The sequence below is a fragment of the Urocitellus parryii genome, chromosome 6, assembly GCF_045843805.1.
Source record: "Urocitellus parryii isolate mUroPar1 chromosome 6, mUroPar1.hap1, whole genome shotgun sequence".
NCBI lineage: Eukaryota > Metazoa > Chordata > Mammalia > Rodentia > Sciuridae > Urocitellus > Urocitellus parryii.
This window is the reverse complement of record NC_135536.1, coordinates 170,807,973-170,820,241: the sequence shown is the minus strand read 5'-3', so window position 1 is coordinate 170,820,241 and position 12,269 is coordinate 170,807,973. Positions and strand designations below refer to the sequence as shown.

Below are 12,269 nucleotides of genomic sequence, written 5' to 3'. Positions count from 1 at the left end.
GAGTGGGGGTGGTGTTGGAGGGTCGCGCCAGGGGGAGGCTGGGGTGAGGGGTGCTTGAGACAGTTCTGACTTAGAAGCGAATGCGGGACAGAAAGTGGGGAGAGAAGGGTTGCCCCACTCTATTTGATGGCCATTTGCTTCTGGGGAGATCACCATCTCTGGCTTGGGGGTTTCCTGTGGCAGAAGGTGAAAAGGTGCGAGGCAGGAGTGAGGGTATCCCAAAGGTATTTGGGTGCTAAATTAGAAGAATGCTTTGGATTCTAAAAACTGTCAAAACCACTTTCAGAAACTGGGCCTATTTCGGATAAAGGAGGTTATCAAGAAAAAGGTGAGCCAGCCAGTTCTTACCAAACACTTCATTTTAATATCCCCCTTTGCCCTAGATCCTAATGAGTTCCCCAAATGTAGAAGGTCTGGGATGTTCTGAAGAAGCAGGGCCCTGGAAGTGATTTTTTTTTGGTGGAGATATAAAGGAAAGGGTAGGCGTGAGAGATTTTAGGGATAGAACACCAGGTGGTTGTTGGCTAAAGGAAAGTGAGAAAGCTAGCCTTTAGAAGCTCACTGGCTAGTGAAATACAGAGCAGGTTCTGTCCTGGAGAGGAATTGGAAAACCCTTCCTGTTTGCCCTGGTATCTGTGCATATGGAGTTCTGAGTTGGCTTGGTTTGGGGCAGTATCCTTTGGACAGATCACTCATTAATTGATTAGCAGTTGTGTATTATTTGCTTCAGTTGTGCAAGGATTTCTGGATACTACACATAAATAGATTAGCCAGACTTTGGCCTAGTCCACAGGAGTTTGGAATACAGCAAGAGGAAGATATGTACACAAAACTCTAGTCACAAGAAACACAGAGTCATTCAAGATTTAGGCAGATATTTTCTGAATACCTCCTGCATCTGACTTGAGGGAGTGGTGGAATGTGGTGAACAAGACAGATAGGGTCCTGCTTTCAAGGATCCTCTTTTCTTGTGTGGGTGACAAGCAGTTAAGAAATAAGTGAAAGAAATGACAATATAATTCTAGCTAGTAGTGACTATAGTTATCAAAATAAAAACAGGTTGATCTGATAGAGAATTATAACCAGCCAGTCATTTGAAGTGCCATTTGATCTGAGACCTGAATGAGGCACTGGAGAACCTGTGAAAATTCAGAGTTGGAGGGTTTGTGAGTAGCTGGGGCCTGCAAGGAAGAAAGACTTGGAGGAGGAGGTAACATTGGATTTGAGCATTTGAGGCTAAGTAGGATTTGGAAATGGGAACTGGGAGGAAAAAATCCCAGATTGAAGGAAGGATGAAGATGAGTTCTGGAGGCAAGATTTGCTGGTGCCTCTGTAGAACAGAGTTGTGAGGGAGAACTTTGGAATAATAAAATTATAGATCTTCTAGGGAACTCTTGAGAATATTGAGCAGATGAACTCTTTAGTTTTATATGTGGAGAAACCAAGTGTCTTCAGGACCAGTGTATAGTGGGCTAGTCTTGTAACATATTTAGGATGTTCTGATTTATGAATTGTTAATCTATATATATTTGTTGAGAGTTCCTCAGGTTTGATAGTTCTTTCTCTCTCTTTCTTTCTTTCTTATACTGGGGATTGTACAACTGAAGTACATTCCCAGCCCTTTTTGTTTTTTATTTTGGGACAGATTCTCACTAAGTCATCAAAACTAGCCTTGAATTTTTCTGATCATCTTCCCTCAGTCATCAGAATAGCTGGGGTTATAGGCATGTGCCACTGTGCTTGTTGACTCCTCTTTTTTAGTTGTGAGATATAGTGGTAAACAAGACAAAGTTCTGTTCTTAAGGAGCTTACCTTCCTTCCAGTTTGGGAATAAAAAAATCCAACAATCTATAGTAATTTTTTTTAAGGCTGTGGAGGTAAAGAGCAGGGGACAGAGGACTTGACTTAGTTTGGAATGGGGTGAGGTTAGTCACTGGGTAAATGAGTTGAGATCTGAAGAGTAAGATGGTCCTACTACCTGAAGGGTGGGGTGCTTAGAGGCCATCATGTCCAGAGACTTGGGGATGAGTGGGATCATGGCAAGGTGGCAAGATGACTGGAGCAGAGAGAGCAGAGGGGAGCATGACAAGACTGGACAGACTGGTGGTCCAAGTATAGTGGAGACCTTTTGGTCAGATTGAGAATTTTGACTTTTAACCCAAGAACAGTGTGATGGCATAGTTCACTCTTATTTTCATGATGTTAAGGCTATTAGATTATAGTTAGAGCAGGAATAGCAGGAATAGGTGAGGCCAGAGCATTCTGAATTTGAGGAAGTTCCAAGATCAAGTGAATGGTTGATTGAGTCCAATGAAGGTCCTTAATGTTCTGAAAATCTGGGCCATTGTAGTGGGCAGTGGGACCCCCAGAGTGAGAAAGGGCATTTGTAGCAAAGTCAGTGCATCTGTAATTTTCAGAGTAGATGGACTTACTGGGCATGAGGGTCCAAATGGGTTTCTAAGTGGGGTTTGTTAGCATGAGTCAGGGCATCAGTAATGAGAGTCTGAGGTAGGCAGTCTGAATAAAGGCAGGGCTAGATGCTGTGTGGTGTTGCAGAGGTAGAATGAACAGGTCTTTCTTTGAAACTGGTTTGCTCTTGGGAAGGAGGCGGATTATAGTGAGGGGAAAAAAACTAGATTCTACCTTGAGTGATTCAGTGATATTATTAACAGACCTTGGGACCCAGGAAAAGCTAATCTAAGTTGAATTTGTACATACTGAGTTTTTGGGGTGGTCCCAGGTATGTACATGGCACACATTAAGTGTTGGAGTCATCTACTTATGCGGGATAATATCAGGGAGTTAAGACTTGCCTAGTGTCTACATGGACAGACCAGAGGATTAGAGAAGAGCCTCTTATAATGGGGAACAGACACTCTTTTTTTTTTTTTTTTTTTTTAGTACCAGGGATTGAACTCCTGGGCACTTGACCACTGAACCACATCCCCAGCTCTTTTTTGTATTTTATTTAGAGACAGGGCCTCACTGAGGTACTTAGCACCTTGCTTTTGCTGAGACTGGCTTTGAACTCAGTCCTTCTGCCTCAGCCTCCCCTACTGCTGGGATTGTAGGTGTGCGACACTGCGCACCTGCTGGAACAGACATTCTTGACACCCTCATATGATATCACATGTAAGTCAAGGGGCTCTTCTAGCTATTGAGGATACTCTGAGCAGATACTAACTGATGATGTCAGTGCTCTTTTGTGGGCAAACAATTATGACTGATCCTGATGATACCATTATATTAAGTGCCTTCTGGAATTTTCATTTTTAAAGATGAAAGTAGGAGGAAGTTATGTTTTTAGTCTTTTATAAAAACTTTGGGATTAAGATTTTTTGGGGGAGAAGAATTAAATGTTGGTTTGGATTAGAATGTTATCTGTCTTGATTTAACTTACAAATCTTTTTGTTATTAAACTAAAAGATTTTAAATAATACCTTTCTGGTTTAGAATAGCATCAAGTCAGGGTGTGTTCTTTAAGCTTTTTATTTTGTAAATACTCTGTTGTTATTGCTATTTTTCATCAACTGAAAGGAATGTAGGATAATAAAACGATTAGATTTCACTAAAATTATCAGTGAGCATATAGTGTGTGCTAGCACCTTGGCCATCAATTTTTATATACACAAGTACCATTTAATCCTCAAAGTCTTGAGTATGTTGTATAAAATTTGAATTATTGTATGATTGTGATCAGTCTCTTAATTTTTTTTCCCAAATGAAAGATGCTATGGGGGCTGGGGTTGTGGCTCAGTTGTAGAGCACTTGCCAAGCATGTGCGGGGCCCTAGGTTCGATCCTCAGTGCTACATAAAAATAAATAAATAAAGGTATAAAAAATAGATAAATAAATTTAAAAAAAGGAAAAAAGAAAAAAGAAAGATATGGAAATGATTAATTACACCTGGGTAATTAATGGTGGCACATGCCTGTAATCCCAGGGGCTTGGTAGGCTAAAGCTATGGCACAAATTCAAGGCTAGTCTGTAAGCAACTTAGTGAGACCCTGTATCAAAATTAAAGAAATAAAAAAGAGTGGGGAGGTACTCAGTGGTAAAGTGCCCCTGGGTTTAATCTCCAGTCCACAAAAAAGAAAAAAGAATATTATAGAGGACAAGGTTAATAATGTTAATTTCATAAAAATAAATATAGAATCTTTGGTGAGTGATTTCTAAGGCAGTAACCACTTTCATTTTTATGTGAGTCTTCATAAATTAGTGGCCATTTTTTTCTACTTGTGGTATCACCATCAAAAATTTCCTGTGGGGGTTGGGGTTGTGGCTCAGTGGTAGAGTGCTTGCCTAGCATGCTTAAGGCACTGGGTTCGATCCCCAGTACCATATTTAAAAAAACTAAATAAACAAAATAAAGGTATTGTGTCCATCTACAAGTCAAAAAAAAATTTCCTGTAGATGATAAGTACACTCCATTACGTTAAAAGTAAAGGCATTAAGTATATTAATAAGATTAATGAAAATTAAGTGAAATTAATATGCATTTAATTTTTAAAAAAGTTCCTGCTGTGTAAAACTTTTGTAAGGATGGGAGAGAATAAATCTAGTGAATTAGGACCTTTTCAGTACCCATGCTGTTAAGATATACCTTCTGTAGAAGAAAAAGGAAGCATTTATTGGGCATCCATTTTGTAATCTTCACATGCAGTAATAGTAGTAGTGCTGATCACAGTAGCAGCTTCTATCATTTTTCTAGCATTTCTCATTTTTCCCCAGGCATTATGCCAAGTGTTTTTTTTTATTTTTTTAATTTACCTCCTCTAATCATTAGAGTGAAGTGATTCCCATTTCATTGATAAGTAAACTGAAGGTTGTATTATTATTATTTTTTGGTGTTGAGGATAGAATCCATGGCTTTGTGCATTGCTAGGCAAATATACTACCACTGAGCTTCACTCCTAGCCAGAAGCTTGAAGATAGTGAAGAACTTGCCCAAGGACAAACGACTTGTGCAAAATTGGAATTTGAACTTAGATCTTATCTAATTCCCAAACCCGTTGTCCATGCTGTACCATTTGGCCTTTCATTTTTTTCCTGAATCCAGTCACCCTTTATGAGCGCTCTTTGGAAGGGTTGACCTAATTCTAACAGTCTGAAAAACAAAGAAAGGAAAATAGATTTTTTACATTAGGAAAGATAGCACAAAAAAAATCTTAATTTGCTTAAATCTGTCTGCTGCTGGTCTGAGGGTATAAGTACCTTTCTAACTAGTGAAATGAAAATTTTGGAAGTGAAATTTGAAGAAAAAGATAAAATTTTTCCCTCATTGTGGTTACTAAGTGTTGCCTATTTCTCCCAGGAGACTCTTAAATTCCTCGAGGTCAGGGATTTTTAACCATTTTTTCCAGTGTTATATTTTCAGAGCTTGGAATAGTGTTTAGACTACAGGTGCTTAATAAATGTTTGTTCAATGAAGGAATGAAATTCTACAGCATATTTCTTATGACCCTTTAAAAAGTCATCTGTACCCATATAACTGCTGTATATGAGTTTCATCATCATATTTCTCCTGAACTTCTCTGTCTTGTCTTCTATTGCTTGCCTTGGCATCTTTCTTGGGATATTTTGCTGTCAATTCATATTGAACCATGTCTCATGTGAGGTTTCTTAACCTCATTGGAAATAATAGTCTCTTCCTTTGCACTCTTGTATTTCAGTGGCAAATCCTATTTTAGTTAACCAAAGCTTAAAGTTATGAGCAAGCCTTGGCTCTTTCTACCTGTTTATTCTCTTGAAACTCTTGTAAGTTTCCTCCTTTCCATTCCTCTTGCTGCCTACTTTACCTGGACTTTTACGCCTTTGCTGACCTGCCTCAGTTGCAATCTACGTGGTTTCTTATACCTGTAGATTCCATTCCACACTTTGTCTTGTAAATCTCTCTCAAAAAGTGTCACTATTTTGGGGCTGAGGATGTGGCTCAAGTGGTAGCGCACTCGCCTGGCATTGGGTTCGATCCTCAGCACCACATAAAAATAAAATAAAGATATTGTGTGCACCTAAAAAACTAAAAAATAAATATTAAAAAAGTCACTATTTTGCTCAGAAACTTTTTTTCCTTTTTTTTGTTGTTGTTCTGGTGGTACAGGGGCTTGAACCCACGGATACTTTACTACTGAGCTACATCCCCAGCACTTTTTATTTTATTTTTTTATTTTCTTTTAGTTCTAGATGGACACAATCCCTTTATTTTGTTTATTTATTTTTATGTTTTGAGGAGCCAACCCAATGCTTCACATGTGCTAGGTGAGTGCTCTGCTACTGAACCACCCCAGCCCTTAATTTTTATTTTGAGACAGGGTCTTGCTAAATTGCCCAGGCTGTGAACTTGTGATCCTCCTCCCTCAGCCTCCTGAGTCACTGGGATCACAAGAGTGTGCCACTATGCCCAGTAGAAACCTTTCTTTTAAAAACTCCTCTTAGGGCTGGGGTTGTGGCTCAGTGGTAGAGCACTCGTTTAGCACAGGTGAGGCCCTGGATTCAATCCTCAGCACCACATAAAAATGAATAAATAAATTAAAGACATTGTGTCCAACTATAACTAAAAAAAAATTCTCTTATTACCATGAAATGAATCTTAGCAGAAGATTCCCACTCCATTACACACATCCCGTTTGCCCTAATCAAATCCTTTAACTTTGTAGTTTTTCTGCCTCTTTGCTAAATTCAACATTCTCTGTTCTCACCATCCCTGCATTCTTTCTTTTTTCTCTGTCCTAGGTTCTACATTCCAAACCCCATCTTCAGTTCTCTATAATCTAGAATAGGCAGTTCTCCCAATTATAGCCATTAGCCTTTTTTTGCTGTGAATCATCAACCTGTTCAATTCATAAATGTCTTCTAAATGATTATTAAGTGTTAGGTACTAGACCCTGCCTTGAGGATATGAAGGTGAGTAAAAATTAGGTCTTGTTCTCCCCTCAGAGAGCTGATAATTCTGAAAGGAATATATGTGCATAGGCAATTAGAATTTCATGATAAAAATACAGGTAATAAGTGGTGCTAGACTAGTATGTATGTGATGAAAAGTCTTGGGGGCTTTGTTGGAAGGTATCACAGAAGAGAGAACTTCTGTGTAGATCTCAGAAGTTTTCTATGAATAGACTCTGAGGGAGAAAGGCATTCCCGAAGGAATGAAGAGTTCATGTGAAGACAAAAGTCTAGTATATTAATTTCCTAGGATTGTTATAACAAGGGTACTGATGGCTTATAACAACATAAATTGATTTTCTCAATTCTGGAAACTACATGCCTGAAATTAAGGTAAATGTAGGGCTCTGTTATCTGTAAAGACTCTAAGGGAGAATCTGAAGCATGCCATTCTCTTAGCTTCTGGAGTTACCATTAATCCTTGACATTTGTTGGCTTGTAGGTGAACTTTAATCTCTGCCACCATTCATTCGATTTCACATGGCAGTCTCCCTATGGGTCTTTTCTTTTAGGTCACCGGTCATATTGACATACATGTATGACCTAATACTAACCTGATTGTATCTGCCAAAATCCCCAGTTAATAAAAAAGGTCCTATTCACAGGTACCCAGGGCTAGGACTTCAAGATATCTTTTGGGGAGTCAACCCATAACATTTAGAGAACTGAAACATCAATGGACATGATTGGAGCAAAACTTGTGAGGGGTACAGTGGTAGAGGGTGAGACTACCTTCAACTTCATAGTGCATCCTTGCCTGAAGTGAACCATCAAGGCATTCCAGTTTCTGCCTGTAGTGATTGTTTTGAGATAGACCTATTATTTAAGCTGAATCAATCAGAGAGAATCTCAGGACTTTTGCTGGGGACTTCTTGCTGCCTGTATTTATGAAGCAGAAAATTCAACATCTTTTTTTGTGTGTTGATGCTGAAAGGTCTAGAATTATTATAGGTAGTATTGCTGTTCAAAGAGGAATCTACCTGTGATCAGAGCACTTCAAGAAGAGGTAGGATGGCAGAGAAAATGGAGCTAGAAACTTGATGACTTTCTGAATCTCTGGATCAAGCTTTGCTTAAAGATGTACTCCTTAGGTTTGTGAGGTACCACAGTCCATATTTTTTCCTGTTCAGGTTGATATTCTGTTACTTATAATAAAATCGTTCCTGACAAGTTGATATTCTGTTACTTACAATAAAATAGTTCCTGACACATGGAGGAAGATAGCTCACTAGGATTACTCAGCTCTGGCTACTATAACAAATTATCACAAATTTTACCTATGTGAAAGGTTTCCAAGATAGGCAAATACTTTTTATTTGCTACAATGTAGCAGAGTACGTACAAATAAATATAAAGGCCTGTAGTGATAGAGCATTTGCCTGGCATGTATGAGATCAATCCTCAATGTTCAATCCTCAGCATTGCCCCCCCCCCCCCCCCCCGCCAAAAAAAAAGTGTGTGTGAATGGAGAAGTAGAGTATGTTTATGAACAAAACAAAATTTTATTAAATATGACTAAGTGATTAAATACATATGTAGGTTGTCTTTATCTTGAGAATTAAATGTCAAAGTAGGCACCTAGTTCTGTGATCGAATAGAAATTTTACATTGTTTTTTCTTTTTAACACAATCCTGTTTCCCAAACTGAAATGAAAAACCATAGTTGCACTTTTTTTTTTTTTTTTTGTACAAGGGATTGAATCCAGGTGCCAGACTACTAGCTGTATCTCCAGCCTTTTTTTTTTTTAAATATTTTTTTTTAGTTGTCCACAGACTTTTATTTTATTTATTTATATTTGGTGCTGAGAATTGAACTCAGGGCCTCACACATCCTAGGCAAATGCTCCAATACTGAGCTACAATGCCAGCGCCCCATCCCAGGCCCTTTTTATTTTTTATTTTGAGATGGGGTCTTGCCAAGTTGCTGAGGGCCTCAGTAAACTGCTAAGGCTGGCTTTGAATTTGTGAATCTCTTGCCTCAGTCTCCCAATTTGCTGGGATTACAGACTTGTGCCATCATGCCAGAATCTAGCGCCTTGCACTGGCTAGGCGAGCGCTCTATCCCTGAACCACACAACCCCAGCCCCTGTAGTTGTACGTTTTAAAATAATTTTGTCTGAAAATTTATCAGCCATTAACCATTTTTTTTTTTTTTTGGTGGTACCCCATGGGTGCTTTACCATTGAGTACTTCCCCAGCCGTTTTTGTTTTTTATTTTATTTTGAGTCACAGAGATTACTGGAATGTACCATCACACCCAGCTGCCACTAACCTATATGTAACTTGTCTTTCACTTAAATAATACTCTACCATTTTATGGGATTTCCCAAATGGATTTTGGCAAAAATGATTCCCTTCTATAGACTATATACTATTTTACTATTTTGTTACTTTCTTCTTTCCATTTTCCTTTTTTTTTTATCTCTTAGCTTCCAAACTGATCCTTTATTATTATTATTAAAAAATTTTTTTTAGGGGCTGAGATTGTGGCTCAGCCTGAGAGCGCTCGCCTAGCACGGGTGGGGCCCCGGGTTTGATCCTCAGCACCACATAAAAATAAAGGTATTGTGTTATGTCCATCTATAACTAAAAAAATAAATATTAAAAATTTTTTTTTCAGGGGGCTGGAGTTGTGGCTCAGGGGGCAGAGCACTTGCCTAGCATATGTGAGGCACTGAGTTCGATCCCTGGCACCACATAAAAATAAACAAATAAAGGTATTGTGGGGGCTGGGGATGTGGCTCAAGCGGTAACGTGCTCGCCTGGCATGTGTGCGGCCCGGGTTCGATCCTCAGCACCACATACCAACAAAGATGTTGTGTCCGCCGAGAACTAAAAAATAAATATTAAAGATTCTCTCTCTCTCCTCTCTCACTCTCTCTAAAAAAAAATAAAAATAAAAGAGTCAATCATCTCCCTTGGAGTTTAAAAAAAAAAAAGGTATTGTGTCCATCTACAACTAAAAAAATTAAAAATAAAAAAAAAACTGTAGTGTAAATGGATAGCATGCCTATTGTTTATTTTTATGTGGTACTGAGCTTACTTTGACCTCTTTTTTAAAAATATTTTTTAGTTGTAGTTGGACACAATACCTTTATTTTATTTATCCTTTTTTTAAAGTATTTATTTTTTAGTTGTAGGTGGACACACAATATCTTTATTTCATTTTTACATGATGCTGAGGATCGAACCCAGTGCCTCACACGTGCTGGGCTAGTGCTCTACCACTGAGCCACAACCCCAGCCCTTATTTATCCTTTTTTTTTTTTTTTTTTATGTGGTGCTGAGGATCAAACCCAGCACCTTGCATGTGTAGGCGAGCTCTCTACTGCTGAGCCACAACCACAGCCCCACTTTTACTTCTGTTTAATATTTAATATTTCAAGCATATGGAAGAGATGCAAAGAATAATAAATGAACATCTGTGTATCTGCCACCTAGCTTTGCTTAATTTCCTTCACATTGATGTGAGTAATAAAATATTACAGATACTAATCTAAGTCCTCATGTTACCCCTCTCTAATTCTGTTCACCTTGCTTTCTCTCCAGAGGTAACTAGTATGGTGAAATTAATGTTTGTTATCTCCCTTGCATGTTTCTACTTTCACTGTGTGAAAACACACACACACACACACACACACACACACACACACACACACACACACCCCTTTCTACTCACATAAAGTCTTGTTTTCAAGATTAAATGATTTTAAAATTTTGATGGTATAGGACTGTAAGCCCTGGGGAGGCTGAAGCAGGAGAAATGCAAGTTTGACACCAGTTTTGGCAAGTTAGTGAAACCCTTTTTTAAAACTAAAAAACAAACAACAACAAAAAAGGGCTTGGTGTATAGCTTAGTGGTAGAGTTCTACTGGGTTCATTCATTACTACAAACTAAAACATGCCTTTCGTGTGTTTGTTTATTTTATTTTATTTTTTTGGTACCGGGGATTGAACGGGCACTCGACCATTGAGCCACATCCTGAGGACTATTTTCACTGAGTTGCTTAGCACCTTGCTGTTGGCTGAGGCTGGATTTGAACTCATGATTCTCCTGTCTCAGCCTCCTGAGATGCTGGGATTGCAGGTGTGCACCATAGCACCTGGGCTGTGTGTTTATTTTTTTTAAATCTAATAATATTTTTGTTGATAAATGTACTCGAGTTGATTGATAGTTATATGTTCTATAATCTTTACAGAAGAATTCCAATTTATTTACCCATTCTGCTGCTGATGGGTATTTAGGATTTTTCAAACTTTTGCTGTCCCAAATAATGCTACAATTAACCTTCCTTACATATTTATTCATTTACCTGTGTTTTATTTTGCTGGAGGGCAGTGATTTTCAAACTTTTGAAGCACCTTCAAAATAACTTTTTTGTTATCTTCTTTTGGAGGTGTGGTCTCATTATGTTGCCCGTTTGACTGCAAATTCCTGGGCTCAAGTGATCTGATCTTCCTGCCTTAGCCTCCCTAGTAGCTGGGACTACAGGTGCATACATATTTCAAAAATTATTTCCTTGCTGGTTTTAGGTTGACATGTCATTGACATATATTATGTTTCAAAAAATGGATTTATATGATTGCAAGGATAGAATTTCTGTGTATTATAGAGTTACTAAAAAAATCCCATAATATTATTTTTTTAAAAAATGCATTGAGTGGAATCTGAATTTCATAGCAGTTTGATAACCATTTTCATTAATTTAAAAATACAAGAGTAAGGGCATCTTTAGCAATTTTTGTATGGGTTCCTTTTCCCTGTTACATTCTTGTTTTCATTGTAACTCCCGCGGGATTATCAATTCTGTCTCATTGTTTTGGATACCATGTAAAAGTCCAGATGATTTATATGTACATTTTCAAGACTTTCTAGGTTCAGCTCTTAAATATAGATCTTAGATTCATTTTAAGTTAATACACAATATGAGGTCCAACTTTCTTCTTTCACATGTGGCTATTCAGTAGTTCCAGAATCATTTGCAGAAGAGACTATTGTTTCCCTATTATTGAATGATCTTGGCTCTTGTCAAAAAACTATTGATTCTAGATATATATAGGTTTTGTTCTGGACTCTCAGTTATAGTCCATTGACCTGTATGTTACTTGTTTTGTCAGAATCACCATGTATTGATTATTGTAGCTTTGTAATAAGTTTTAAAATCTTCCCACATAGTTAAAAATGTTTAATTTTGTGATAGTTATAGATTTGCATACAGATGTAAGAAGTAATGCAGAGAACTTCTGTACCTTTCATCCATTTCCCTCAGTGGTAACATCTTTTTTTTTTTTTTGAGAGAGAGAGAGAGAGAGACAGAGAGAGAGAG

General features: G+C 38.0%; 1 protein-coding gene across 2 annotated transcripts in view; it reads left to right on the top strand.

Annotated features, from left to right (window-relative positions):
• Positions 1–12,269, top strand: part of LOC113197436 (attractin) — a 155,394-nt gene that overhangs the window by 467 nt on the left and 142,658 nt on the right. The gene's annotated exons all lie outside the window — the stretch shown is intronic.